Source organism: Musa acuminata, chromosome BXJ3-8 (assembly GCF_036884655.1).
Source record: "Musa acuminata AAA Group cultivar baxijiao chromosome BXJ3-8, Cavendish_Baxijiao_AAA, whole genome shotgun sequence".
In the NCBI taxonomy this organism is placed as follows: domain Eukaryota; kingdom Viridiplantae; phylum Streptophyta; class Magnoliopsida; order Zingiberales; family Musaceae; genus Musa; species Musa acuminata.
The window spans coordinates 40,534,189-40,541,023 of record NC_088356.1 but is presented as its reverse complement, the minus strand read 5'-3'; the positions used below and the strand labels follow the sequence as shown (position 1 = coordinate 40,541,023).

Genomic DNA, 6,835 nt, shown 5'->3' with positions numbered 1-6,835 from the left:
GATATATTGTATTTTCATGTTGTTGTCGTAGGAATAAAGAGGTATCAGACTTAGAGTTGATGAAGCCAATTGATATCAGAAACGATCCAAGTTCAGTATACCAATCTTTTGGAGCTTGACGGAGTCCATAAATGACTTTTTATAATTTGGAGACATGTCTCGGATACTAGTGATGAACAAAGCCAAGGGGTTGCTGCATAAAGACATCTTCAGTTAGAGTCTCCTGTAAAAAGGCATTGTTAATGTCCAGTTGTCGTAAGTGCTAGTCTCTAGAGATGGCCAGACTTAGAATAAGCTGAATTGTTATGGGTTTAACTACAGGATTAAAAGTCTCTATGAAGTCAACTCCAGATCGTTGATGAAACCCTTTGGCTACTAATCATTTTTTATATCATGCAACGGACCCGTCGGGATTCTGCTTAATTGGATTCTAATGATATATATATTTTCTAATAGAAAAGAAATACTATGATTCCTTAGGAGATAGTGCACTAACTTATTGGGACCCACATCTTTTAATATAACATATTACAAGGTTTTCTTTGAGTCAAACTTTCCCTTAGCTATCCCAAGTTGACTATGACCTATTAATTAGAAATAGTAGCCCTTCATAGTTTCTAGATCAGCATAGTTTTGATCATGTAGACATCTTCTTTACTTTTTATTCATCTTCTTCAACTTGTGTTTCAACGTTCTTCTGCATTCTTTCAGAGAATACACAGATTTCTATATGTACCAGAGGTTAGCTGAAAAAAATGGAAGTGTACCGAAAAAAAACAGTGCTCTTTTGAATAGTTGAATCCTGCAGAGTTACTTTTTCTTATAATTCATAAAAGAAAATAAGTTTTGGATCAAAAACAATATAATGAATGGAAGGATAAGACTAAGTTTCTGAACTCTAATCCTTTACCGAGGACGAGTGAAAACCTCCATAATTGAAAGAATCCTGCAGTTTGTTTTTCAGCTTCATGAAGGACAAATCAAACAGTGCCTTCTCCTTCAGTGTTCACTATTTCATGAGCTGGAGTGGCCTACCACAAACAATACTTAGTTTGGCCTGTTATGGATGAACTGATAGGAAAGCATTTCTTGGCTTCGGAATTCAATTGGCCATCTCTCGTAAGCAACCATCAATTTCAGCTCTTACCCAGTCAAGTTGGCTTAAAAATGCATGCTCAAATCACAAGTCATCTTCCTCACCACACACTATTATGTGCACACGCATTTATCCTCTCCTTGTACCAAATTATTTTTGGGTGGAACAGATCTACTTTCTGGTTCCATGGATCACTCAATTATGTGATTTGACAACAATGATGACCTTCTCAAGTTTCTTGGAATCTTCATACAGCATTACCATCAAAGCTCACACACATCTCTTGAAGAAATTTCTATTCAAAACATGGTGTCAAGTATCAACAGGAGAAGAAAAAATCAGAGCAACATTATGAATGTCATCCACTCCATAACTTTCCATAATATTTAGGACTTCAAAATAGGTGATTTTAGTAAAATTTTCTTCTGAATGTATTGGGTTTTGAGTTTATAATACAACTTGTGTCATGCACAAAACAACAGCCTTTTACTCAAACAAATAAGAAAGGTCATGTTTCTGCATCAAGAGACTTTCTTTGTTTTTTATATATGACAGTCGTAGATAAAGTGGAACACATCTCACCCAATCATTTAGATTAATATTCTCTTGCCGACAGTTCTTTTGGATGTCTTTTGAATTCTATAGATGAATGAGATGGTGTACAAAATATTCTGGAGTTGGGTTTCCATCTGCCATTGCATCATATTGTGTAAAATAATTATCCTCCCAAAAGTGATCATGTAAAAGCCAGTGGAACCGTTTTTTTTTTTTTCCTTTCTCATAACCTCATATCCAAATGTTTGCCACAAGCATTCGATCATGAGATGCAGTCAAAAGTTCTAAACGGCATGCAGTGAAAATGAAATAATCAAGTGATACTAGATGTGGAAGGTATTTTTTTTGCGAACGTTACTCTCATTCTCAAAAAATAACTGAAGATTCCTAAGTGTTTGATGAAGAATTGATCTATCAATTATTTAAGAAATTTCTTGATATCCATGGAATTATTGCCGTTGATGATAATATTATCTACATAAACTAGTGGATATATAGTACATCTCTTTTATTATCATACAAATAAAGAGCAAAAGTAAGCCATGTATGGTATAACAAGTTTTGGAGTTTGGCAAAGTCTATAAAAACCTTTCTATAGTTTACATACTTGGTTTAGATATTGAGGGTAAATTAAATCACGAATTGGTCCTTAAATGCATTTCAATTAAGATCTCTTGCAAGAAAGCAATGTTAATATTTAATTAGGCATGCCATCCTTAAGTGATAATCATACTAAGGATGAGTCGAATTATCATTGGTTTAATAATTAGACTAAAGATCTTCGTAAAATCAACACATGCTCATTGGTAAACCTTTTAGTCATTAGATGTGCTTCATATTAGCAATGGATCCATCTGGGTTTTGCTTAATTTGAAAGATTCACTTACACTTGATGAAGATATAAGACCAAGATCTTGGTGTTAACTTGTGTGAAGTATAGGGGCACAATAAGGGATAACATAAACAATCAAATATTTCAAGTTTTTAAAGGTTTCGAGGTTGTTATGAAATAGTCTTAAAAATTATGATTGGTGTTGTAGGATTAGGGTGTGTATATAGTTAATGATGTGGATTGTAATTTGAAAGGCTGCTGACCAAATGGTTGATGACATGAAGGCTCAGTATAGGAGGATGATATCAGTTTCGATTATATGTCGGTGCTTTCGTTCAACAAAGTCAAATAATTGAGGTATTTATGATGATGACTTGAGATATTATATAGCACATGATGTGCGATTAATTGTTAGAGCTTAATATTTACCTCCTCCATCAAAGTAAACTATTTTAATAATAGACTTAAAAACGTTCTCGATCATCTTTTTAAAATGAATAAAAACTACAATTACTTCAGATATATGTTTGAGAGGATAAAGCTATGTATATTTAGTAAGTAACCTATGAAGATAATATAAAATATAAAATTATAAGCAGAAATATATATTTGTTGTTGGTACGTTATAAGGAGAAGCAAAAAAAAAAAGAAAAGAATGAAAGAATGAAAGCGAAAAACAATTAAAATCTAAAATGGATATAGAACCCAATATGTGGGGGAAAACCTAAGAAAGACACCAACCAGAAGAAAAAAATAAGTGCAAAGAAATAAGAAAAAAAAATGTGGGTTGTTGTTGCTGCGTTATATGGATAAATAAAAAACGGTGAAAGAAAAGAATGGAAGAAAAAAAAAATCAAAAGAAGGCACCAACTGGGAGAAAAAAAAAGGGGGGGTTGGATTGCTGTTGGTGCGTTATAAGGAGAAATAAAAAACAACAAGAAAAAAGGAAAAAAAGGAAAAAATAAAAAATTACCATGTGATGTGCCTTATATTTACATCAAGAGAGTCGATTTAAATTAAAAAAATTATATTTATGTATGTTTTCGAGATCCTATGATTTTTTACTCATAAGAAAAGTAGGTAGGATTATAGATTAATTAATCTTAATCAGAAAGAAAGAAGGAAGAAAAAAAAATTAAATGATTACGATTGGAAATGAAAAAATTACACTCTTTTGATAATATAAATAATGGTGATGTAAACTATGAAGCTATATTCTGACATCCATTCCAATAAACCACTTAAAAGCTGTACCGTCGACCGAACGAGCACAAGGGAAGGGAGTATGCATTATATGCTACGTTCAGGCCCTTTGAGTGAAGATTGGCAGCCATACACCAAACTTTCGTACGCTCACAAGTCTTTAAGGTTCTGCATGCAGAATGTGCAGCTTAGCATTTCCGCCATGGAAGGACATATGCGACGTAGATGCTTGCCAAGCCATCCAACGTGAGATGGCTAAGATGACCATGAGATTCACGTTTACGTACCTCAGCTTCCATCCTTGGCCGACACCCAAGTGTTACGAAGGATGAGATGGAGAGGGATCATCATCTCCAATTCAGCCCTTGTAGGTGTTTCTTTTGACTTCATCGCTTGCAGAACCTGATGTGGGTCGATCACGAGATTCACGTTTATGTAGGCACATGTTAACCTTGGAGGGCTACAAATACCCCCATCCTCTTCCCAGAGGGAGGACGTGCAGCATCCACCGTCTTCCCTAAGTTTCTTCCTGTGCAAAAGAAAGGAGTCTGCAAATGGTGAGAGAGGAGGCTTTGCCTCCGTGACGTCGTTCGTTCTCTTTATACATTCTTGCTGTGCAAATTGTGTCTGTGTTGTTGCACTGTGTAAGGTTCGATGCATGGTTTATAACGTAATGGCGTTTATTTGCATGCACTGTGTTGTTGCACTTGTGTAGGTAGCGATCACGAGTTTCACGTTTACGTAGGTACTACACGTTTAACGTTTTATTTGAGGAAAATGGTTATGGGCCCGCCAATGTAATATAGGTCCCAGAGGAAGGACGTGCATCATCATCGTCATCTTCTTCTTCTTCTTTTCCACACACACATCCATATCTACATGCAAATGGTTCTTTCTCTTGATCCATTTCCTGCTGTGCAAGGTTTTGATGCATGGTGGTATATAACGTGATGGTGTCGTACATGCGTGCAGGCGGGAGAGATCAAGGTGGGGCTGTGGGGTGGCAACGGAGGGTCTGAATGGGACATGGGGGCTGCCGACCGCATCACCGAAATCAAGATTGGCGCCGTAGAGGCCATCTTTCGGCTGAGGACCAACAAGGACAGCTATGGACCTTTCGGCTCCAGTGGCGGAATACCTTTCTCCGTTCCGCTAGTCTCGGGTAAGATCATTGGCTTCTTTGGACGTGCGGGCGAAATGATTGAGGCCATCGGAGTTTACCTGGCACCGAACTAGACCCCTTGGACTGATACTGCTGCTTCAATAAATGAGTCTTGCTGATACTTGGACTCCATAATAAATGAACTGAAATGAACTGTTACTGTCATCGTTATCATGAATAAAATATATATATATATATATGTACATATATATATATATATATATATATATATATATATATATATATATATATATATATGTACATATATATATATATATATATATATGTACATATATATATATATATATGTATATATATATATATACATATATATATATGTATATATATATATATATATATGTATATATATATATATATATATGTATATATATATATATATATATAAGACTCTCAGCTAAGAACTTGCATTAATATTCACATTAAGATTAGTTTGGACTGTTGTGGATAGGAAGTGGAATGTGAAGTTTGACTTCTTAGTATTTCCAGGATGTTACGTATAATTGAGCTTGACGAATGAATAGACTCATGCAACACATGTAGGCTATAGGTGAATAGCCTATAAATGTTAGAAAAGAAATAGAAAGGAAATTACTAAAGAAGCTTGAATGCATTAAAAAGTCCCTCCCCTATTTATACAGATGAGGAGGGAGGATTTCCCTCAATAGAATAGAGGATTTCCGTCAACACAGTAGAGAGATTTCAAGATGTTGGTCCTATCAAGGATACCAATCTTGGATCGTTGTAATGTAAAAAGTTCACGAGCGAGAGGCTTCGTGAGTGAGTCGGCTAACTGATTAGCCAAATGGACATGAGAAACTCGTAGTTGACGGCGAACAACTTGATCTCGCACAAAATAGAAGTCAATAGCAACATGTTTCATGAGGGAGTGGAACACCGGATTAGCGCACAGATAGGTAGCTACGATATTATTACAATATATTATAGGAGTGGCGTTAATGTTGAGTTTCTTGAGCAGATTTATGAACCAATTGAGTTCTGTAGTGACAGTGGCGATGACACAGTATTCAGCTTCAGTTGTAGACCTTGCAACTATCTTTTGTTCTTAGAATTCCAACTTATTGGATTAGTGCCAAGGAAGACAATATACCTCGATGTGGATATTCTATCATCAAAGTTGCCTGCCCAATCAGCATTGGTAAAGGCATGAAGCTGAAGTGGAGAGTATTTACGAACAAAGAGACCATGATTGAGGGTCCTCTTAAGATATCATAGAATTCGTTTGATTGCAGACCAGTGCATAGTAGATGACCTCTGCATAAACTGTGATAATTTATTGACTGCAAATGAGATATCGGGATAGGTGAGAGCTAAGTACTGTAGGGAACCAACGACTTGTCGGTATTGAGTGGGTTTCGTAGTAAGACTTCAATCAGATAATTTGAGAGAGCTACTAGTAGATAGAGGAGTGGTAACCACATTTGCGTCCAGCATGTTTATTTTGGACAATAAATCTTGAATGTATTTTCTTCATGATAGAAAGAGACCGAAAGATGTGAATGTAGTCTCGACATCCAAAAAGTAATTTAGGGGTCCTAGATCTTTGAGCGAGAATCGAGCTACCAACTGTTCGATGAACAATTGGATTTTTGTAGGTTTGTTGCCTATGACAATGATGTCATCCACATATACCAGAATATATATTGTGTCGCTATGGTGTTGTTGTAAGAATAATGAAGAATCAGATTTGGAGTTGAGAAAGTCAACTGAATTTAGAAAAGAGCCAAGTTCAGTGTACCAAGCTCTTAGAGCCTGATGAAGTCCATAAATTGCTTTTCGAAGTTTGAAGACATGCCTTGGATATTAAGGATGAGTGAAACTAGGAAGTTGGTGCATAAATATATCTTCAGTTAGAGTCCCCTGTAAAAAGGCATTATTAACATCCAATTGACGTAATTGCCAACCCTTAGTGGTGGTCAAACTCAAGATAAGTCTAATTATAGTGGGC

The 6,835-nt window shown here is 35.7% G+C and overlaps 1 long non-coding RNA gene across 1 annotated transcript; it reads left to right on the top strand.

The window, feature by feature from the left end:
* Positions 1-2,889: 2,889 nt before the first annotated feature.
* LOC135644514 (uncharacterized) lies at positions 2,890-5,013 on the top strand. Its single transcript, XR_010498497.1, has 2 exons — positions 2,890-4,243; positions 4,659-5,013. It is a non-coding gene; the product is annotated as an uncharacterized LOC135644514 (long non-coding RNA).
* The last annotated feature ends 1,822 nt before the right edge of the window (positions 5,014-6,835 follow it).